At 51.6% G+C, this 24,190-nt stretch overlaps 1 protein-coding gene across 4 annotated transcripts in view; it reads right to left on the bottom strand.

Moving 5' to 3' along the window:
- The window catches only part of MYH10 (myosin heavy chain 10), a 190,592-nt gene extending 180,273 nt beyond the window's left edge, over positions 1–10,319 (bottom strand). For all 4 annotated transcript variants that reach the window (XM_038749864.1, XM_038749866.1, XM_038749865.1 and 1 more), the window contains exon 1: positions 10,252–10,319. The gene's annotated coding sequence lies outside the window, so the exon portion shown is untranslated. The remainder of the gene's footprint in view (positions 1–10,251) is intronic.
- Between the last annotated feature and the right edge of the window lie 13,871 nt (positions 10,320–24,190).

The following is a 24,190-nucleotide window of genomic DNA, read 5'->3' as shown; positions in this document are numbered from 1 at the left end:
GGCTGACAAGTGGCGGAGCTGGGATTCGAACCCATGACCCCTGAACTCCCAAGCCCGGGTTCTTTCCACTGAGCCACCTTGCTTCTCAATACGAGAAATACGATTGAATGAATGAATGTGGACCCTGTGTGGGAGGGACAGGGTGTCGCAGACTGTATCTGTACAGCGCTACGCGCTTATGAAATGCGCTTAGTACAGTGCCTGGCACCTAATAGGCATTCAGCAAATACCATCATTATTATTAGCCAATATCACAGTTAACAACAACTCGGCGAGAACCGGGCAACGGGAAAGGGTCCATCCTGTTGCGGACATCTCCCGTCCCGGAGGTTTTCCTTCTCAGCACCTCCTGACGGGCCTGGCGACCGGGCCAACTCTTTCACAAGACAGGCTACGGGCTGGGACCGGAGCGGGGGGACACACACACACACACAGGCGGACAGACGGACACAGGGGGCCGGGAAAGGGACACAGGGAGCCGGAAGGGGGAAAAGGGAGACATGAGAGGGGGAAAAGGGAGATGGGGGGGGAAGGGAGATGGGGGGGGGAGAGAGATGGGGGGGAAAAGGGAGACAGAGGGGGGAAAGGGGAGGCGGAGGGGGGAAAGGGGAGACAAAGGGGGGAAAAGGGAGACAGAGGGGGGAAAAGGGAGATAGAGGGGGGAAAAGGGAGACAGAGGGGGGAAAAGGGAGACGGGGGGAAAAGGGAGATGGGGGGAGGGAGACATAAGGGGGAAAAGGGATATAGAGGGGGAAAAGGGAGACGGGGGGGAAGGAAGACATAAGGGGGCAAAGGGAGACACAGAGGGGGCAAAGGGAGACACAGAGGGGGCAAAGGGAGACACAGAGGGGGCAAAGGGAGACACAGAGGGGGAAAAGGGAGACAGAGAGGGGGGGAAAAGGGAGACGGGGTGGGGGAAAAGGGAGCCAGAGAGGGGGAAAGGGGAGACAGAGGGGGGGGAAAGGGAGACGGGGGGCGGGGGGAGGGAGATACAGACGGTGGGAAAGGGAGGTACAGAGGGGGAAAAGGGAGACGGGGGTAGGGGGACAGGGGGGGGAAAGGGAGACAGAGAGGGAAAAGGGAGACAGAGAGGGAAAAGGGAGACAGAGGGAAAAGGGAGACAGAGGGGGGGAAAGGGAGACAGAGGGGGGGAAAGGGAGACAGAGAGGGGGAAAGGGAGACAGAGAGGGGGAAAGGGAGACAGAGAGGGGGAAAGGGAGACAGAGAGGGGGAAAGGGAGACACGGGGGGAAAGGGAGACATGGGGGGAAAGGGAGACACAGAGGGGGGAAAGGGAGACACAGAGGGGGGAAAGGGAGACGGGTGGGGGGAAGGGAGACAGAGTGGGGAAGTGGGGGGAAGGGAGACAGAGGGCAGGGAAGGGAGACAGAGCGGGGAAGTGGGGGGAAGGGAGACAGAGGGCAGGGAAGGGAGACGGGGGGGGGGGCGGGGAGGGAGACAGGGCTGGGGAAGGGAGATGGGGAAAGGGCGATAGGAGACAGGAAGAAAGGAAGACACACAGGGGAAAAGGAGACAGATGGGGAAAGGGAGACAGGGGAGGGGGGAACAGGGAAAGGGAGATAAGGGAAAGGAAGACAGACAGGGAAAGGGAGACAGATGGGGGAAAGGGGAGACGGGGAAGGGAAACGGGGGAGAGGGAGGCAGAAGGGGGAAAGGGAGGCAGAGGGGGGAAAGGGAGGCAGAGGGGGGAAAGGGAGACAGAGGGGGGAAAGGGAGACGGGGGGAAAAGGGAGACAGAGAGGGGAAAAAGGAAGACGGGGAAAAGGGAGATGGGAACAGGGGGACAGGGGAACAGGGAGACGGGGGGAAAAGGGAGACGGGGTGGGAAGGAAGATGGGGGGAAGGGAGACGGGGAAAAGGGAGACGGGAACAGGGAGATAGGGGAGCAGGGAGACGGGAACAGGGGAACAGGGAGACGGGGGGGAAAGGGAGACAGAGGGGGGAAAGGGACACAGAGAGGGGGAAAGGGAGATGGGGGGAAGGGAGACAGAGGGAGGGAAGGGAGACAGAGGGAGGAAAAGGAGACAGAGGGAGGAAAGGGAGACAGAGGGAGGAAAGGGAGACAGAGGGAGGAAAGGGAGACAGAGGGAGGAAAGGGAGACAGAGGGAGGAAAGGGAGACAGCGGGAGGAAAGGGAGACAGCGGGAGGAAAGGGAGACGGGGAGGAAAGGGAGACGGGGGGAGAAAGGGAGACAGAGGGGGGAAAGGGAGACGGGGGGGAAAGGGAGACAGAGAGGGGGAAAGGGAGACAGAGGGGGAAAGGGAGAGGGAAAAGGGAGGAAGAGGGAAAAGGAAGACAGGGAGGGGGAAAAGGGAGACAGAGGGGGGAAAGGGAGACGGGGGAAGGGAGACGGAGGAAAAGGGAGTCAGAGGGGGAAAAGGGAGACAGAGGGGGAAAGAGAGACAGAGGTGCGGAAAGGGAGATGGGGGAAGGGGAGGCAGAGAGGGGGAGAGGTGCAGATGGCTTCGATGCAAATCATCACCATTATAAGCACAGCCCCCATCCTGCCCACCATTTGCTCCAAGAAATGGATTGATTGATTGATGGACGGATGATTGCTTGGGAGGGTTTTCCCCTTGCTCTCTGACGCTCAGCTAAGGAGGCAGCAAAATTCAGCAGCAATCGGGGGGCCTCCCTCTCTGGGGCTCCAGATGGCAAGAACTTGGACCGCGGAGCGGCCCAGTCTAAGGAAACAGAGCTCTGCACACAGGAAGCGCTCAATAAATACAATTGAATGAATGTTTTGGGTGGCAGGGGGTGAAACACGCACAAATATGCAGAAAGCCCCTCTCCCTCCGAGATGGTCTCCCTCGAAATCTCTCCGCAACAGCCATGTTCCTGCACATGGAGGGCACAGTGTGTCACCCACGCACACCCCGAATTATCCTACAGTCCGTCACTCACGACAACCCCAAGTCTTTACCCCCACCTCTGGCCAGCCCACCTTTTATTGATTATAGTAATAACAGCAATTGTGGCATTTGTTAAGCACTCACTGTGAGCCAGGCGCTGCACTAAACGCCGGGGTGGATACAATAATAATAATAATAATGGCATTTATTAAGCGCTTACTTTGTGTAAAGCACTGTTCTAAGCTCTGGGGAGGTTACAAGGTGATCAGGTTACAATAATAATAATAATAATGGCATTTATTAAGCGCTTACTTTGTGTAAAGCACTGTTCTAAGCTCTGGGGAGGTTACAAGGTGATCAGGTTACAATAATAATAATAATAATGGCATTTATTAAGCGCTTGCTATGTGCAAAGCACCGTTCTAAGCTCTGGGGAGGTTACAAGGTGATCGGGTTGTCCCACGGGGGGCTCACAGTCTTCATCCCCATTTTCCGGATGAGGTCACTGAGGCCCAGAGAAGTGAAGTGACTTGCCCAAAGTCACACAGCTGACAATTGGAGGAGCCGGGATTTGAACCTGTGACTTCTCACTCCAAAGCCCGGGCTCTTTCCACTGGGCCATGCTGCTTCTACAAGCAAATTGGGCTGGATCCATTTTCTTCTGGGGCTTTCCAGAGGAGGGAACTGAGGCCCAGAGAAGTGACTTGTCCAAAGCCACCCCGGCAGACAAGTGGCGGAGTCGGGATCCGAACCCATGACCTTCTGTCTCCCAGGCCGGGGTTCCGGCCACTAGGCCGGGCTGCTCCGCTTTTAATCTGGGCCGAAGGGGCTAGCGAAACTAACCCTTGGAGACCTTTAGAGTGAAATCTGGACTTCTGAAGGTTTCACGGACCCTAAATCCGAGACCCCACTTCCAATTGAGGGGGGGCGGGGGGGGAATAGGGTGATGAGTTAATGATTGAACCCCCTCCGGCTAATGGGGAAGGGGAGAAAACTCTCCAAAGGACCCCCTAGAAATGGGAATTTTTTCCACAACGACTGGTTACCTCTGGAGGTTTTACAGACCCTAAATCCGAGACCCCGCTTCCGATTGATGGGGGGAGAAAAGGGTGGTGGGTTACTGACTGAACCCCTCCGGCTAATGGGGAAGGGGAGAAAACACCCCAAAGGACGCCCTAGAAATGGGAATTTTTCCACAATTACTGGTCACTTCTGGAGGTTTTACAGACCCTAAATCCGAGACCTTGCTTCCGATTGATGGGGGGAAAAAAGGGCGGTGGGTTACTGACTGACCCCCCTCCGGCTAATGGGGAAGGGGAGAAAACTCTCCAAAGGACCCCCTAGAAATGGGAATTTTTTCCACAACGACTGGTTACCTCTGGAGGTTTTACAGACCCTAAATCCGAGACCCCGCTTCCGATTGATGGGGGGAGAAAAGGGTGGTGGGTTACTGACTGAACCCCTCCGGCTAATGGGGAAGGGGAGAAAACACCCCAAAGGACGCCCTAGAAATGGGAATTTTTCCACAATTACTGGTCACTTCTGGAGGTTTTACAGGCCCTAAATCCGAGACCCCGCTTCCGATTGATGGGGGGAAAAAAGGGCGGTGGGTTACTGACTGACCCCCCTCCGGCTAATGGGGAAGGGGAGAAAACTCTCCAAAGGACCCCCTAGAAATGGGAATTTTTTCCACAACGACTGGTTACCTCTGGAGGTTTTACAGACCCTAAATCCGAGACCCCGCTTCCGATTGATGGGGGGAGAAAAGGGTGGTGGGTTACTGACTGAACCCCTCCGGCTAATGGGGAAGGGGAGAAAACACCCCAAAGGACGCCCTAGAAATGGGAATTTTTCCACAATTACTGGTCACTTCTGGAGGTTTTACAGGCCCTAAATCCGAGACCCCGCTTCCGATTGATGGGGGGAAAAAAGGGCAGTGGGTTACTGACTGACCCCCCTCCGGCTAATGGGGAAGGGGAGAAAACTCTCCAAAGGACCCCCTAGAAATGGGAATTTTTTCCACAACGACTGGTTACCTCTGGAGGTTTTACAGACCCTAAATCCGAGACCCCGCTTCCGATTGATGGGGGGAGAAAAGGGTGGTGGGTTACTGACTGAACCCCTCCGGCTAATGGGGAAGGGGAGAAAACACCCCAAAGGACGCCCTAGAAATGGGAATTTTTCCACAATTACTGGTCACTTCTGGAGGTTTTACAGGCCCTAAATCCGAGACCCCGCTTCCGATTGATGGGGGGAAAAAAGGGCAGTGGGTTACTGACTGACCTCCCTCCGGCTAATGGGGAAGGGGAGAAAACTCTCCAAAGGACCCCCTAGAAATGGGAATTTTTTCCACAACGACTGGTTACCTCTGGAGGTTTTACAGACCCTAAATCCGAGACCCCGCTTCCGATTGATGGGGGGAGAAAAGGGTGGTGGGTTACTGACTGAACCCCTCCGGCTAATGGGGAAGGGGAGAAAACACCCCAAAGGACGCCCTAGAAATGGGAATTTTTCCACAATTACTGGTCACTTCTGGAGGTTTTACAGGCCCTAAATCCGAGACCCCGCTTCCGATTGATGGGGGGAAAAAAGGGCAGTGGGTTACTGACTGACCCCCCTCCGGCTAATGGGGAAGGGGAGAAAACTCTCCAAAGGACCCCCTAGAAATGGGAATTTTTTCCACAACGACTGGTTACCTCTGGAGGTTTTACAGACCCTAAATCCGAGACCCCGCTTCCGATTGATGGGGGGAGAAAAGGGTGGTGGGTTACTGACTGAACCCCTCCGGCTAATGGGGAAGGGGAGAAAACACCCCAAAGGACGCCCTAGAAATGGGAATTTTTCCACAATTACTGGTCACTTCTGGAGGTTTTACAGACCCTAAATCCGAGACCTTGCTTCCAATTGATGGGGGGAAAAAAGGGTGGTGGGTTACTGACTGACCCCCCTCCGGCTAATGGGGAAGGGGAGAAAACTCTCCAAAGGACCCCCTAGAAATGGGAATTTTTTCCACAACTACTGGTTACCTCTGGAGGTTTTACAGACCCTAAATATGAGACCCCGCTTCCAATTGATGGGGGGGGGGGGGGAAGGGTGGTGAGTTAATGATTGAACCCCCTCTGGCTAATGGGGAAGGGGAGAAAACTCTCCAAAGGACTCCCTAGAAATGGGAATTTTTTCCACAACCACTGGATACTTCTGGAGGTTTTACAGACCCTAAATCTGGGACCCCACTACCAACCGATGGGGAGAACAAAGCGTGGTGGGTTACTGACTGACCCCCCTCCGGCTAATGGGAAAGGGGAGAAAACACCCCAAAGGACGCCCTAGAAATGGGAATTTTTTCCACAACTACTGGTTACCTCTGGAGATTTTACAGACCCTAAATCAGAGACCCTCACTTCCAACTGATGGGGGGAAAAAAGGGCAGTGGATTACTGACTGAACCCCTCCGGCTAATGGGGAAGGGGAGAAAACACCCCAAAGGACGCCCTAGAAATGGGAATTTTTTCCACAACTACTGGTTACTTCTGGAGGTTTTACAGGCCCTAAATCCGAGACCCTGCTTCCGACTGATGGGGGGAAAAAAGGGCAGTGGGTTACTGACTGACCCCCCATCCGGCTAATGGGGAAGGGGAGAAAACTCTCCAAAGGACCCCCTAGAAATGGGAATTTTTCCACAACTACTGGTTACCTCTGGAGGTTTTACAGGCCCTAAATCCGAGACCTTGCTTCCAATTGATGGGGAGAAAAAAGGGCGGTGGGTTACTGACTGACCCCCCTTTGGCTAATGGGGAAGGGGAGAAAACACCCCAAAGAACTCCCTAGAAATGGGAATTTTTTCCACAACTACCGGATACTTCTGGAGGTTTTACAGACCCTAAATCTGAGACCCCACTTCCAATTGATGGGGGGGAAAAAAAGGGTGGTGAGTTAATGATTGAACCCCCTCTGGCTAATGGGGAAGGGGAGAAAACTCTCCAAAAGACCTCCTAGAAATGGGAATTTTTTCCACAACTACTGGTTACCTCTGGAGGTTTTACAGACCCTAAATCCGAGACCCCACTTCCAACTGATGGGGGGAACAAAGAGTGGTGGGTTACTGGCTGACCCCCGTCCGGCTAATGGGGAAGGGGAGAAAACATCCCAAAGGACCCCCTAGAAATGGGAATTTTTTCCACAACTCCTGGTTTTACCACTGCGCCTCCCTCCCCGGATTGGAGAAGGGCTGATAGACTTTCCAAGTCGCCCCCATTATTATCATCCCCTTCTAGACTCCGAGCCCACTGTTGGGTAGGGACATATTTATTCTATTTATTTTATTAATATGTTTTGTTTTGTTGTCTGTCTCCCCCTTCTAGACTGTGAGCCCACTGTTGGGTAGGGACCGTCTCTAGATGTTGCCAACTTGGACTTCCCAAGCGCTTAGTACACAGTAAGCGCTCAATAAATACGATTGAATGAATGAATGAATAGGGACCGTCTCTCTGTTGCCAACTTGGACTTCCCAAGCGCTTAGTACAGTGCTCTGCACACAGTAAGCGCTCAATAAATACCACTGAACGAATGAATGGGGACCGTCTCTAGATTTTGCCAATTTGTATAATAATGATAGCATTTATTAAGCGCTTACTATGTGCAAAGCACTGTTCTAAGCGCTGGGGAGGTTCCAAGGTGATCAGGTTGTCCCACGGGGGGCTCCCAGTCTTAATCCCCATTTTCCAGATGAGGTAACTGAGGCGCAGGGAAGAGAAGTGACTTGCCCAAAGTCACACAGCTGACAGTTGGCGGAGCTGGGATTTGAACCCATGACCTCCGACTCCAAAGCCCGGGCTCTTTCCACTGAGCCACGCTGCTTCTCCCACGCGCTTAGTCCAGTGCTCTGCACACAGTAAGCAAGCGCTCAATAAATACCACTGCATGAATGAATGGGGACCGTCTCTAGACGTTGCCAACTTGGACTTCCCAAGCGCTTAGTCCAGTGCTCTGCACACAGTAAGCGCTCAATAAATACCACTGCATGAATGAATGGGGACCGTCTCTAGATGTTGCCAACTTGGACTTTCCAAGCGCTTCGTCCAGTGCTCTGTACACAGTAAGTGCTCAATAAATACCACTGAATAAATAGGGACCGTCTCTCTATGTTGCCAACTTGGACTTCCCAAGCGCTTAGTCCAGTGCTCTGCACACTAGTAAGCGCTCAATAAATACCACTGAATGAATAGGGACCGTCTCTCTATGTTGCCAACTTGGACTTCCCAAGCGCTTAGTCCAGTGCCCTGCACACAGTAAGCGCTCAATAAATACCACTGAATGAATGAATAGGGACCGTCTCTGTTGCCAACTTGTCCTTCCCAAGCGCTTAGTCCAGTGTCCTGCACACAGTAAGCGCTCAATAAATACGACTGACCGAATCAGGCCCTGGAGGGAGGATTCCCCAGGGCCCCGCAAATAAGCCCCGGTCTCAGGGAGGCAGAAACCCGACTTAGGACAGCGCTTGGAGCATAGTAGGCGCTTAATCAGGGCCATTATTATTCTTATTATTGTAAATTTCTTTTCGCGCCCGCGGAGGGGAGGGGGAGGAGGAGAAAATGGCTCCCATCCGGCCGGGCCTGACGTGGGGCCCTAACCCCCCCCCCCCCAAAAAGATCCCACCCCCCCCCAGTGAGACCCCCCCCAAAAAAGGGTCTGGGGGCAAGGCGGTTGAAGCCAAGAAAAGAAAGGGCTTGGATTGGGGGCGGCCTGCTTTCTCCTAGGCCAAGGAGGGGGAGAGAGGGGAGGGGAAGGGAAGGGAAGGGAGGGGAGGGGAGACCCCCTCCCCATAAAAACATGGGGGGCAGGGCTGGGAAAAGAGGCCCCCAATCCCCCCAGGGTGGGGGGCTATTGTTGGGGAGGGAAGGGGGACATGGCAGCCAACGGGGGGTCTTTGTCTCTGGACAGAAGGGAGGGAGGGAGGAAGGACCGGCCCAAAGGAGGGGGGCTCCACGCCCTCCTGGAGGGGGGGAAAAGGGGGGATTGGGGGGGGATGCATTCATTCATTCATTCATTGAATCGTGTGGATTGAGCGCTTACTGCGGGCAGACCACTGGGCTAAGCGCTGGGGGATGGGGGGGAGGGGAGAGTGGGGATGGGGGCGTTCATGCATTCAGCCATTCATTGGATCGTGGTGATTGAGCGCTTCCTGCGGGCAGACCACTGGGCTAAGCGCTGGGGGGTGGGGGGGGAGAGCGGGGGAATGGGGGGGCAGAGTGGGGGGGATTCATTCATTCATTCATTCATTGGATTGTGGTGATTGAGCGCCTACTGCGGGCAGACCACTGGGCTAAGCGCTGGGGGGTGGGGGGGGAGAGAGTGGGGGGATGGGGGGAGGGTGGGGGGATGCATTCATGCATTCAGTCATTGGATCGTGTTGATTGAGCGCTTCCTGCGGGCAGACCACTGGGCTAAGCGCTGGGGGGTGGGGGGGGAGAGTGGGGGGATGGGGGGAGGGTGGGGGGATGCATTCATGCATTCAGTCATTGGATCGTGTTGATTGAGCGCTTCCTGCGGGCAGACCACTGGGCTAAGCGCTGGGGGGTGGGGGGGGGAGAGTGGGGGGATGGAGGGGAGGGTGGGGGGATGCATTCATTCATGATTGAGCGCTAATTGCGTGCAGACCACTGGGCTAAGCGCTGGGGGATGGGGGGGGAGGGGGGAGGGGGGGGTTGGGGGGATGCATTCATTCATTCATTGAATCGTGTTGATTGAGCGCTTCCTGGGGGCAGACCACTGGGCTAAGCGCTGGGGGGTGGGGGGGGAGAGTGGGGGGATGGGGGGAGCAGAGGTGGGGGGATTCATTCATTCATTCATTCACTGAATCGTATTTATTGAGCGCTTACTGCGTGTAGACCCCCGGACTAAGCGCTGGGGGGTGGGTGGGGGAGAGTGGGGGGATGGGGGGCGGGAGAGGGGGGATGGGTGGGGGGGATTCATTCATTCATTCATTCATTCATTCATTAAATCGCATTTACTGAGCGCTTACCGCGTACAGGCCACTGTACTAAGCGATGGGGGAGAGTGGGGGGGGGGGCATGGGTGGGAGGGGGGAGAGCGGGGGGATGGGTGGGGGGGGAGAGGAGATTCATTCATTCATTCATCAAATCGTATTTACTGAGCGCTGGGGGAGAGTGGGGCGATGGGTGGGGGGAAGGGGGGATTCATTCATTCATTAAATCTTATTTATGGAGCGCTTACCGCGTACAGAACACTGTGCTAAGCGATGGGGGAGAGTGGGGGGGGGTGGGGGAGAATGGGGGGGATGGGTGGGGGGGATTCATTCATTCATTCATTCATTCATTCATTCAATCAATCCCCCCCCCCGCCCCCGACCTTTCCTCACCTGCTCGCGGCGTCCGTGTCGCTGCCGGTTGTCGGGGGGACGAGCCGCGGCGGCGGCGGCGGCGGCGCAGCCCCGTGGGTTCGGAGCCTCGGGCCCCGCCCGCGCCCCGCCATTGGCCCGCCCGCCCGCCCGTCACCGCGAGCCCGCGCCCCATTGGCCCGCGCGTCGCCCGGCAACCGCGCCCCGCCCCGCGCCCCCCCCGTTGGCCCGCCCGCCCGCCCGTCACCGCCCGCCCGCGCCCCATTGGCCCGCGCGTCTCCCGGCAACGGCGCCCCCGCCCCTCCCCTCCGTGCCCGGCGGCCCGCCCGCGCCCCATTGGCCCGCGCGTCTCCGGGCAACCGCGCCCCGCCCCGCGCCCCCCCATTGGCCCGCCCGTCTCCGGGCAACCGCGCCCCGCCCCCGGCCCGCCATTGGCCGTCCCGCCCGGCGGAGCCCGCTGCCCATTGGCCGGCGGCCCCGCCCGTCCCGGGCCCGGAGGGGGCGCGGCCGAGGCGGGCGGCGCTCATTGGCTGGCTCCGGGGAGGGCGGGAGGGAGGGGGCGCGCGCGGCCGGCGTGCGTGCGTGCGCGCTCCCGACCGCCCGCCCTGCGGCGCTAGGACTGCGGCGGCCCGCGGGGGCGCGCACCGCCCACCCCCAGCCGACTCTTATAAGCATCATCATCATCCTTCATTCATTCATTCAGTTGTATTTGATTCATTCATTCACTCAGCCGTATTTATTCATCATCATCAATCGTATTTATTGAGCGCTTGCTGTGTGCAGAGCACTGGACTAAGCGCTTGGGAAGGACAAGATGATGGCAACATAGAGAGACAATCAATCAATCAGTCGTATTTATTGAGCGCTTCCTGTGTGCAGAGCACTGTGCTAAGCGCTTCGGAAGTACAAGATGGTGGCAACATGAGAGACGGTCAATCAATCAATCAATCGTATTTATTGAGCACTTACTGTGTGCAGAGCACTGGACTAAGCGCTTGGGAAGTACAGGATGATGGCAACAGAGACGGTCAATCAATCAATCGTATTTATTGAGCGCTTACTGTGTGCAGAGCACTGGACTAAGCGCTTGGGAAGTCCAAGTTGGCAACATCTAGAGACGGTCCCTACCCAACAGTGGGCTCACAGTCTAAAAGACAGTCCCTACTCAACAGCGGGCGCTCAGTCTAGCAGGGGGAGAGAGTATTTATTGAGCGCTTACTGTGTGCAGAGCACTGGACTAAGCGCTTGGGAAGTACAAGATGGCAACATAGAGAGACAGTCAATCAATCAATCGTATTTATTGAGCACTTACTGTGTGCAGAGCACTGGACTAAGCGCTTGGGAAGTACAAGATGGCAACATAGAGAGACAGTCAATCAATCAGTCGTATTTATTGAGCGCTTACTGTGTGCAGAGCACTGGACTAAGCGCTTGGGAAGTACAAGTTGGCAACATATAGAGACGGTCCCTACCCAACAGTGCATCATCATCCCTCCTTCCTCTCCCCCTCCCCCCGGCCTTACCTCCTCCCCCTCCCCACAGCACCTGGATATATGGATATATGTTTGTACGGATTTATTCCTCTTTTTTATTTTATTTGTACATTTTAATCTATTTATTTTATTTTGTTAATATGTCTTGTTTTGTTATCCGTCCCCTCTTCTAAACTGTGAGCCCGCTGTCGGGTAGGGACCGTCTCTATCTGTTGCCAACTTGGACTTCCCAAGCGCTTAGTACAGTGCTCTGCGCACAGTAAGCACTCAATAAATAGGACTGATTGATTGATTGACCGTCTCTATCTGTTGCCAACTTGGACTTCCCAAGCGCTTAGTACAGTGCTCTGCGCACAGTAAGCGCTCAATAAGTACAATGGCAGCTGTGTGACTTTGGGCAAATCACTTAACTTCTCTGTGCCTCAGTTCCCTCATCTGTAAAATGGGGATGAAGGCTGTGAGCCCCCCGCGGGACAATCTGATCACCTTGTAACCTCCCCAGCGCTTAGAACAGTGCTTGGCACATAGTAAGCACTTAATAAATGCCATTATTATTATTATTAAATGAATGAATCATGACATTTCTTCACCGCTTACTCTGTGCCAAGCACTGTTCTAAGCGCTGAGGGTGATAGGAGGTGATCAGGTTGTTCCACGTGTGGCTCCCAGGCTTCATCCCCATTTGACAGATGAGGTAACTGAGGCACAAGAGAATAATGATAATAATGATAGTCTTTGTTAAGCGCTTACTCTGTGCCAAGCACTGTTCTAAGCGCTGAGGGTGATAGAAGGTGATCAGGTTGTCCCAAGTGGGGCTCCGAGGCTTCATCCCCATTTCATAGATGAGGGAACTGAGGCACAAGAGAATAATGATAGTATCTGTTACGCACAAATACGTGGGGCTCAGAGTCTTCATCCCCATTGCGCAGATGAGAGAAGTGAGGTCCAGACAAGTAAGGAGACTAGGCGGCATCTGGGCAGCAGAGCGAGAGAAGCAGCGTGGCTCAGTGGAAGGAGGCCGGGCTTGGGAGTCGGAGGTCGTGGGTTCAAATCCCGGCCCCGCCACTTGTCAGCCGTGCGACTTTGGCCAAGTCACCGCCTCTCTGGGCCTCAGTGACCTCATCTGTCAAATGGGGGTGAAGACCGGGAGCCCCCCGTGGGACAACCCGATCACCTCGTACCTCTCCCAGCGCTTAGAACGGTGAGCGCTTAACAAATACCAACATTATTATTATCCAGCACTTAGAACGGGAAGCGCTTAACAAATACCAACATTATTATTATCCAACGCTTAGAACAGGAAGCGCCTAACAAATACCAACGTTATTATTATCCAGCGCTTAGAACAGCGCTTCGCACATAGTAAGCGCTTAACAAATGTCATTATTATTATTATTAAGTTCATTATGATAATTATTGAGTGTTGCCTGGAGCGGGGAGAGACAGAAAGCAAGGAGGCCAGAAAGGAGACAAGCCACTCGCCTCCTTGGCAAGTTCGGTTGGGTTTGGTTGTGTCCCAAGCCCACAAACTTGGAATTATCCTCGCATCATCTCTTTTTCGTTCGACTCCCACGTTCAATCTGTCGTCGTGTCCCGTCGGTTCCACCTTCCCGTTGCTCAAATCCGCCCGTTCCTCTCCATCCGAACGGCTCCCACGTTGCTGCCAGCACTCCTCCTCTCCCGCCCGGATGACGCCATCGGCCTCGATCGGGTCACGAAATTATAGCGAAGGCCGAAGTCGCCCAAGCTGACGACTTGACACCTGTTCAAATGATTTGTTTTGTCGTCTGTCTAATAATAATAATTATTCTAATAATTCTAATAATCCGCACATCCCCCCATCTTACCTCCTTCCCTTCCCCACAGCACCTGTATATATGTATATGTTTGTACATATTTGTATTCTATTTATACATCCCCCCATCTTACCTCCTTCCCTTCCCCACAGCACCTGTATATATGTATATATGTTTGTACCTATTTGTTACTCTGTTTATTTTACTTGTACATATCTATTCTATTTATTTTGTTATTATGTTTGGTTTTGTTCTCTGTCTCCCCCTTCTAATAATCCGCACATCCCCCCCTCTTACCTCCTTCCCTTCCCCACAGCACCTGTATATATGTATATGTTTGCACGTATTTGTACTCTATTTATTTTACTTGTACATATCTATTCTATTTATTTTATTTTGTTATTACGTTTGGTTTTGTTCTCTGTCTCCCCCTTCTAATAATCCGCACATCCCCCCATCTTACCTCCTTCCCTTCCCCACAGCACCTGTATATATGTATATATGTTTGTACCTATTTGTTACTCTGTTTATTTTACTTGTACATATCTATTCTATTTATTATTATGTTTGGTTTTGTTCTCTGTCTCCCCCTTCTAATAATCCACACATCCCCCCATCTTACCTCCTTCCCTTCCCCACAGCACCTGTGTATATGTATAGGTTTGTACATATTTGTACTCTATTTATTTATTTATTTTACTTGTACATATCTATTCTATTTATTTTATTTTGTTAGTATGTTTGGTTTTGTTCTCTGTCTCCCCCTTCTAATAATCCGCACATCCCCCCATCTTACCTCCTTCCCTTCCCCACAGCACCTGTATATATGTATATGTTTGTACATATTTGTACTCTATTTATACATCCCCCCATCTTACCTCCTTCCCTTCCCCACAGCACCTGTATATATGTATATGTTTGTACATATTTGTACTCTATTTATTTTACTTGTACATATCTATTCTATTTATTTTATTTTGTTAGTATGTTTGGTTTTGTTCTCTGTCTCCCCCTTCTAATAATCCGCACATCCCCCATCTTGCCTCCTTCCCTTCCCCACAGCACCTGTATATATGTATATGTTTGTGCATATTTGTACTCTATTTATTCATTTATTTTACTTGTACATATCTATTCTATTTATTTTATTTTGTTATTATGTTTGGTTTCGTTCTCTGTCTCCCCCTTCTAATAATCCGCACATCCCCCCATCTTGCCTCCTTCCCTTCCCCACAGCACCTGTATATATGTATATGTTTGTACATATTTGTACTCTATTTATACATCCCCCCATCTTACCTCCTTCCCTTCCCCACAGCACCTGTATATATGTATATATGTTTGTACCTATTTGTTACTCTATTTATTTTACTTGTACATATCTATTCTATGTATTTTATTTTGTTAGTATGTTTGGTTTTGTTCTCTGTCTCCCCCTTTTAGACTGTGAGCCCACTGTTGGGTAGGGACTGTCTCTAGATGTTGCCAATTTGGGCTTCCCAAGCGCTTAGTCCAGTGCTCTGCACACAGTAAGCGCTCGATAAATACGATTGATGATGATGATGAATAGTAATGATGATGATGGAATTTACTAAGTGCTTACTATGTGCAAAGCACTGTTCTGGGCACTGGGGAGGTTACGAGGTGATCAGGTTGTCCCATGGGGGGGGCTTACGGTTTTCATCCCCATTTTACAGATGAGGGAACTGAGGCCCAGAGAAGTGAAGTGACTTGCCGTAGTCACACAGCTGACAAGCGGCAGAGCCGGGGTTTTGTTGTCTGTCTCCCCCTTCTAGACTGTGAGCCCGCTGTTGGGTAGGGACCGTCTCTAGATGCTGCCCACTTGGACTTCCCAAGCGCTTAGTCCAGTGCTCTGCACGCAGTAAGCGCTCAATAAATACGATTGAATGAATGAATGAATGAATGGGCCTTCTCTCCCCACTCCAGGCCAGACTTCCCTCTGCCGCTCGCGTCGTTTTTCAACCAAACCGTTCAGTCCGTGTCTCTCCGCTCGTCAAGGGCCTCCAGCGGTTGCCCGTCCACCTCTGCATCAAGCGGAAACAGGTCGCCGTCGGCTTTAAAAGCCATCAATAACAATGATAATAATAATGATGGCATTTATTAAGCGCTTACTATGTGCAAGGCACCGTTCTAAGCGCTGGGGTAGATACAAGGTGATCAGGTTGTCCCACGTGGGGCTCACAGTCTTAATCCCCATTTTCCCCTTGCCCACCTCCTAACTCACCTCGTTACTCTCCTATGCCAACCGAGCCCGCGTACTTGGCTCCTCTAACGCCAATCTTCTCCCCAGCCCTCCATCTCGTCTATCTCATTCAATCAACCAATCAATCATATTTATTGAGCGCTTACTATGTGCAGAGCACTGTACTAAGCGCTTGGGAAGTACAAATTGACAACATAATTCATTCATTCATTCATTCAATCGTATTTATTGAGCGCTTAACTGTGCGCTCTGGCCTCCGCCTCTGGCCTGGAATGCCCTCCAGTGGAAAAGGGCCTGGGCTTTGGAGTCAGGGGACATGGGTTCAAATCCCAGCTCTGCCAAATGTCGGCTGTGTGACTTTGGGCAAGTCACTTCCCTTCTCTGGGCCTCAGTGACCTCATCTGTAAAATGGGGATGAAGACTGGGAGCCCCCCGTGGGACAACCTGATCGCCTTGTAACCCCCCCAGCGCATAGAACAGTGCTTGGCACATAGTAAGCGCTTAATAAATGCCATAATAACAATATAATAATATATTATTATTATATTATTATTATAGTATAATAATAATAATAATAATAATAATAATTAGTTGACTTGCTCCTGGGCGGCAGTCCGGTCTCACAGCCCCCTCTAGTGGCGGAAGCTGTGACGACAGGTGGGGTACCAGGGATCGAATAATGATAATAATAATAATTATTATTATAATTATAATGATAATAATAATAATAATGGCATTTATTAAGTGCTTACTATATGCAAAGCACTGTTCTAAGCGCTGGGGAGGTTACAAGGTGATCAGGTGGTCCCACGTGGGGCTCCCAGTCTTCATCCCCATTTTCCAGATGAGGGAACTGAGGCCCGGAGAAGGGAAGTGACTTTTCCTTCACTCATTCATTCACTCATTCAGTCGTATTTATTGAGCGCTTACTGTGTGCAGAGCACTGGACTAAGCGCTTGGGAAGTCCAAGTCGGCGACACAGAAAGATGGACCCCACCTGACAACGGGCTCACAGTCTAGAAGGGACGGACGGACAACGAAACAAAACGTGGACGGGTGTCAAGTCGTCAGAATAAATAGAATTAAAACTAAAGGCACATCATTAATAAAATAAATAGAATAGTAAATATGTACAAGTAAAATAAATAGGGTAATAAATCTGTACAAACATATATCCAGGTGCTGCGGGGAGGGGAAGGAGGTAGGGCGGAGGGGGATGGGGAGGAGGAGAGGAAAAAGGGGGCTCAGTCTGGAAATAATAAATCGCATAATAATAATAATAATAATGGCATTTATTAAGCTCTTACTATGTGCAAAGCCCTGTTCTAAGCGCTGGGGCAGTTACAAGGTGATCAGGTTGTCCCACGGTGGGCTCCCAGTCGTAATCCCCATTTTACAGATGAGGCACAGAGAATAATAATAATAATAATAATGGCATTTATTAAGCACTTACTATTCATTTCATTCGTTCATTCAATCGTATTTATTGAGCGCTTACTGTGTGCAGAGCACTGCACTAAGCGCTTGGGAAGTCCAAGTTGGCAACATCTAGAGACGGTCCCTACCCAACAGCGGGCTCACTGTCTAGAAGGGGGAGACAGACAACAAAGCAAAACAAATACCGAAATAAAATAAATAGAATAGTAAATAAGCGCTTAGAACAGTGCTTTGCACATAGTAAGCGCTTAACAAACGCCATCATTATTATGTACAAATAAAATAAATAGAGAAATAAATCTGCGCAAACATCTATACAGGGGCTGTGGGGAGGGGAAGGAGGTAGGGTGGGGGGGAGGGGGAGAGGAAGGAGGGGGCTGAGTGTGGGAAGGCCTCATGGAGGAGGTGAGCGCTCAGTAGGGCTTTGAAGGGAGGAAGAGAGCTAGCTTGGAGGATTTGTGGAGGGATTGGGGGCATTCTGGGACAGGGGGAGGACGGGGGACGGGGGTCGATGGCGGGACGGGCGAGGACAAGGCCCGGTGAGGAGGTGAGCGGGGGCAGAGGAGCGGAGGGTGCGGGCTGCGATGGAGAAGGGGAGAAGGGAGGGGAGGTAGGTAGGAGGGGGCCAGGGGATGGATGGATGGACAGCCTGGAAGCCCAGGATGAGGAGTTTTGGCCTGATGCATAGGTTGACTGGTAGCCACTGGAGATTTTTGAGGAGGGGAGTGACATGCCCAGAGTGTTTCTGCACAAAGATGATCTGGGCAGCGGCGTGAAGTATAGACTGAAGCGGGGAGAGACGGGAGGATGGGAGATCAGAGAGGAGGCCGATGCAGTCATCCAGGCGGGACAGGATGAGAGATCGAACCAGCAGGGTAGCGGTTTGGATGGGGAGGAAAGGGCGGATCTCGACGATGTGCCGGAGGTGAGACCGGCAGGTTTTGGTGACGGCTTGGATGTGAGGGGTGAATGAGAGAGCGGAGTCGAGGCCGACACCGAGGTCGCGGGCTCGTGAGACGGGAAGGATGGAAGTGCCGTCAACAGGGATGGGAAAGTCAGGGAGAGGGCAGGGTTTGGGAGGTATGTGCCAAGCACTGTTCTAAGTGCCGGGGAGGTTACAAGGTGATCGGGTTGTCCCACGTGGGGCTCACGGTCTTCATCCCCATTTTACAGGTGAGGTCACTGAGGCGCGGAGAAGTGAAATGTCACACAGCTGACAAGTGGCAGAGCTGGGATTTGAACTCACGACCTCTGACTCCAAAGCCCGGGCTCTTTCCACTGAAATGATGATGATCATCATCATCGTCAATTGTATTTATTGAGCGCTTACTGTGTGCAGAGCACTGGACTAAGCGGTTGGGAAGTACAAATTGGCAACATAATGATTATCATCATCATCAATCGTATTTATTGAGCACTTACTGTGTACAGAGCACTGTACTAAGCGCTTGGGAAGTGCAAATTGGCAACATAATGATGATGATGATAATAATAATACCAGTTCAAAACCTGTTCAAATTCAAAACCTGTTCCACGTCCTATTTAGTTGGGGAACTGTGCCTGACCTGATGGTCTTGTATCTTCCCCAGTGCTTAGAACAATAATAATAATAATAACAATGGGATGTGTTAAGCACTTGCTATGTGCCAAGCACTGTTCTAAGAGCTGGGGGGCTACAAGGTGATCAGATTGTCCCACGTGGGGCTCCCAGTCTTCATCCCCATTTGACAGATGAGGGAACTGAGGCACAGAGAAGTGAAGTGACTTGCCCGAAGTCACCCAGCTGACCATTGGCGGAGCTGGGATTAGAACCCACGACCTCTGACTCCCAAGCCTGGGCTCTTTCCACTGAGCCACGCTGCTTAATGATGGCATTTTATTAAGAGCTTACTATGTGCTAAGCACTGTTCTAAGCGCTGGGGGAGATACAGGGTGATCAGGTTGCCCCACGTGGGGTTCACAGTCTTCATCTCCATTTCACAAATGCAGTAACTGAGGCCCAGAGAAGTGAAGTGACTTGCCCAAGGTCACACAGCAGACAAGTGGCAGAGTGGTGATTAGAACCCATGACCTTCTGACTCCCAAACCCGGGCTCTTTCCACTAATAATATTAACGATGGCATTTGTTAAGCGCTTACTCTGTGCAAAGCACTGTTCTAAGCGCTGGGGAGGATACAAGGTGATCAGGTTGTCCCATGCGGGGCTCACGGTCTTAATCCCCGTTTTACAGATGAGGGAACTGAGACACAGAGAAGTCAAGTGACTTGCCCCAAGTCATACAGCTGACAATTGGCAGAGTCGGGATTTGAACCCATGACCTCTGACTCCAAAGCCCAGGCTCTTTCCACTAAGCCATGCTGCTTCTGTCATTTATTCAATTCTACTGATGTCTGCCTTCCCCTCTAGACCGTCAGCTCGTTGTGGGAAGGGACTGTGCCTGTTTATTGTTCTAGTGTCCTCTCCCCAGCGTTTAGTACAGTGCTGTACTAAACTAGCTCTATTCCTCCCTTCAAAGCCCTACTGAGAGCTCACCTCCTCCAGGAGGCCTTCCCACACTCAGCCCCCTCCTTCCTCTCCCCTTCCTCCCCCTCTCCATCCCCCCACCTTACCTCCTTCCCCTCCCCACAGCACCAGTATATATGTATAGATGTTTGTACGGATTTATTACTCTACTTATTGATTTATTTTACTTGTACATATCTATTCTACTTATTTTATTTTGTTAATATGTTTGGTTTTGTTCTCTATCTCCCCCTTCTAGACTGTGAGCCCACTGTTGGGTAGAGACCGTCTCTATATGTTGCCAACTTGGACTTCCCAAGCACTTAGTACAGTGCTTTGCACACAGTAAGTGCTCAATAAACACGATTGATTGATTGATTGATCCACCAAGCTCACTCTCTTCCTCCCTTCAAGGCCCTACTGAGAGCTCACCTCCTCCAGGAGGCCTTCCCAGACTGAGCCCCCTCATTCCTCTCCCCCTCCTCCTCCTCTCCATCCCCCCTTACTACTCTATTTATTTATTTTACTTGGACATATTGATTCTATTTATTTTATTTTGTTACTATGTTTTGTTTTGTTGTCTGTCTCCCCCTTCTAGACTGTGAGCCCGCTGTTGGGTAGGGATCGTCTCTAGATGTTGCCTACCTGTACTTCCCAAGCGCTTAGTACAGTGCTCTGCACACGGTAAGCGCTCAATACGAGGGAATGAATGAATGAATGAATGAATGAATGAATGAATGAATGTGCTCCTGGGCGGCAGTCCGGTCTCACAGCCCCCTCTAGTGGCGGAAGCTGTGATAACAGCTGGGGTGCCAGAGATCGAATAATGATGATGATTATTATTATCATTAATAATGATTGCATTTATTAAGCGCTTACTCTGTGCCAAGCCCTGTTCTAAGCGCTGGGGAGGTTACAAGGTGATCAGGTTGTCCCACGGGGGGCTCACAGTCTTCATCCCCATTTTCCAGACAGGAGAACTGAGGCCCAGAGAAGTGCAGTGACTTCCCCAAAGTCACCCAGCTGACAGTTGGCGGAGCCGGCATTTGAACCCATGATCTCTGACTCCAAAGCCGTCTCTATATGTTGCCAACTTATACTTCCCAGCTCCATCAATTGTCAGCTGGGTGACTTTGGGGCAAGTCACTTAACTTCTCTGGGCCTCAGTTACCTCATCTGTAAAATGGGAATTATGATTGTGAGCCCCATGTGGGACAACCTGAACACCCTGTACCTCCCCAGCGCTTAGAACAGTGCTCTGCACATAGTAAGCGCTTAATAAATGCCATTATTATTATTATTATTATTATTCCCAAGCGCTTAGTACAGTGCTCTGCACACAGTAAGCGCTCAATAAATGCGATTGATTGATTGATTGATTGAAGGATGACCTGGTCGCTGGCCCAGAGAGGTTCGGCCCGTCCACTCTGGTTCCGATGAGTGATTTTGTTCCCCGAGACTGTCAGTTCGTTGTGGGCGTGCAGGAATGCCACTCTTTACTGTCCTATTGAACCCTCCCAAGTGCTCAGTCCAGTGCTCTGCACCCAGGAAACCCTCAATAAATACGACGGAGAAGCCGCGTGGCTCAGCGGAAAGAGCCCGGGCTTGGGAGTCCGAGGTCGCGGGTTCTAATCCCGGCTCTGCCACTTGTCTGCTGTGTGACCCTGGGCAAGCCACTTCATCATCATCATCATCATCGATCGTATTTATTGAGCGCTTACTGTGTGCAGAGCACTGGACTAAGCGCTTGGGAAGTACGAACTGGCAACATCTAGAGGCAGTCCCTACCCAACAGTGGGCTCACAGTCTAAAAGGGGGGGAGACAGAGAACAAAACCAAACATACTAACAAAATAAAATAAATAGAATAGATATGGACAAGTAAAATAAATAAATAGAGTAAAAAATATGTACAAACATATACACATATATACACTTCACTTCTCTGGGCCTCAGTTTCCTCATCTGGAAAATGGGGAATGCGACTGTGAGCCCCCACGTGGGACAACCTGATGACCTTGTATCGACCCCGGCGCTTAGAACAGCGCTTGGCCCACGATAAGTGCTGAATAAATGCCATCATGATAATTATTAAAATGGGGATGAAGCCCGTGAGCCCCATGAGGGACAACCTGATGACCCGGACGAGCCCTCCTTTTTTTTTTAGACTGTGAGCCCACTGTTGCGTAGGGACTGTCTCTATATGTTGCCAACTTGGACTTCCCAAGCGCTTAGTACAGTGCTCTGCACACAGTAAGTGCTCAATAAATACGATTGATGATGATGATGATGACCTTGTCTCTAGGGCTTAGCACAGAGTAAGTGCCTAAAAAATACCATCATTATTTTATTTTGTTAATATGTGTTGTTTTGTTGTCTGCCTCCCCCTTCTAGACTGTGAGCCCGCTATTGGGTAGGGACCGTCTCTATATGTTACCAACTTGTACTTCCCAAGCGCTTAGTACAGTGCTCCGCACACAGTAAGTGCTCAATAAATACGATTGAATGAATGATTATTATTAAAATGGGGATGAAGACCGTGAGCCCCACGTGGGGCAACCTGATGACCTTGTATCCCCCCCAGTGCTTAGAACAGCGCTTGGCACATAGTAAGCGCTTCACAAATCCCATCGTGATTATTATTGAAATGGGGATTTTGTTAGAATGTTTGGTTTTGTCTCTCCCTTTCAGACTGTGAGCCCACTGTTGGGTAGGGACTGTCTCTATATGTTGCCAATTTGTACTTCCCAAGCGCTTAGTACAGTGCTCTGCACACAGTAAGCGCTCAAAAAACACGATTGATGATGATGATGACTGTGAACCCTACGTGGGATAACCTGATGACCTTGTATCCCCCCAGCGCTTAGAACAGTGCTTGGCACATAGTAAGCGCTTCACAAATCCCGCCATGATGATTATTAAAATGGGGATTCATTCATTCATTTGATCTGTATGTATTGAACACTTACCGTGTGCAGAGCACTGTACTGGGCGCTTGGGAAATACAAGTCGGCAACATATAGAGACGGTCATTCATTCATTCATTCATTCAATCGTATTTATTGAGCGCTTACTGTGTGCAGAGCACTGGACTAAGCGCTTGGGAAGAACAAGTTGGCAACATAGAGAGACGGTCCCTACCCAACAACGGGCTCACAGTCTAGAAGGGGGAGACAGACATCAAAACAAAACAATAGACAGGCGTCAAAACTGTTAGAATAAATAGAATTATAGCTCTATCCACATCATTAACCAAATAAATAGAATAGTAAATATGGACAAGTAAAATAGAGTAATAAATCTGTACAAACGTATATACAGGGGCTGTGGGGAGGGGAAGGAGGTAGGGCGGGGGGGATGGGGAGGGGGAGAGGAAAGAGGGGGCTGAGTGTGGGAAGGCCTCCTGGAGGAGGTGAGCGCTCAGGAGGGATTTGAAGGGAGGAAGACAGATAGTTTGGTGGATGTTTGGAGGGAGGGTATTCCGGGCCAGGTGGAGGACGGGGGCCGGGGGTCGATGGCGGGACGGGCGAGGACGAGGCCCGGTGAGGAGGTGAGCGGTGGCAGAGGAGCGGAGGGTGCGGGCTGCGATGGAGAAGGACAGAAGGGAGGGGAGGTAGGTAGGAGGGGGCCAGGGGATGGATGGATGGACAGCCTGGAAGCCCAGGCTGAGGAATTTTGGTCTGATGCGTAGGTTGATTGGTAGCCACTGGTGATTTTCGAGGAGGGGAGTGACATGCCCAGAGCGTTTGATAATAATAATAATAATAATGGCATTTATTAAGCGCTTACTATGTGCAAAGCACCGTTCTAAGCGCTGGGGAGGTTACAAGGTGATCAGGTTGTCCCACGGGGGACTCACAGTCTTCATCCCCATTTGACAGATGAGGGAACTGAGGCCCAGAGAAGTGAAGTTTGAGGATGATTAAAATGGGGATGAGGGCTGTGGGCCCCACCGGGGAACAACCTGCTGACCTTGTCTTTACCCCAGCGCTTAGAACAAGTGCTTGGCACATAGTAAGCGCTTAACAAACACCACATACCAAATACCATGAGAAGCAGCGTGGCTCGGTGGAAAGAGCACAGGCTTTGGAGTCAGAGGTCAAGGGTTCAAATCCCAGCTCTGCCGCTGGTCGGCTGGGTGACTTTGGGCAGGTCACTTAACGTCTCTGGGCCTCAGTGACCTCCTCTGCGAAATGGGGATGAAGACTGTGAGCCCCCCGTGGGACAACCTGATCGCCTTGTGACCTCCCCGGCGCTTAGAACAGTGCTTGGCACATAGTAAGCGCCTAATAAATGCCATCATCATGATTATTACCACAGCTATTATTATTATTGTCGTTCCTGGGAGGGTGGGCGGAGCGGGACCATAGAGCAGGTCCTCCAGGGCGGCCAGAGCGGCCCCACCGCCAACTTCCGGTCCCGCCTCTCGGGTGCCCCCTCCCCCACCTCGTTGCCGCCCGCAGCCCTCGGAGGGGACGCGGGAGCGCGCCCGCCTCGCTGCCGGACGGG

Source organism: Tachyglossus aculeatus, chromosome 8 (genome assembly GCF_015852505.1).
Source record: "Tachyglossus aculeatus isolate mTacAcu1 chromosome 8, mTacAcu1.pri, whole genome shotgun sequence".
NCBI lineage: Eukaryota > Metazoa > Chordata > Mammalia > Monotremata > Tachyglossidae > Tachyglossus > Tachyglossus aculeatus.
This window is presented reverse-complemented; position numbering and strand designations above follow the sequence as displayed.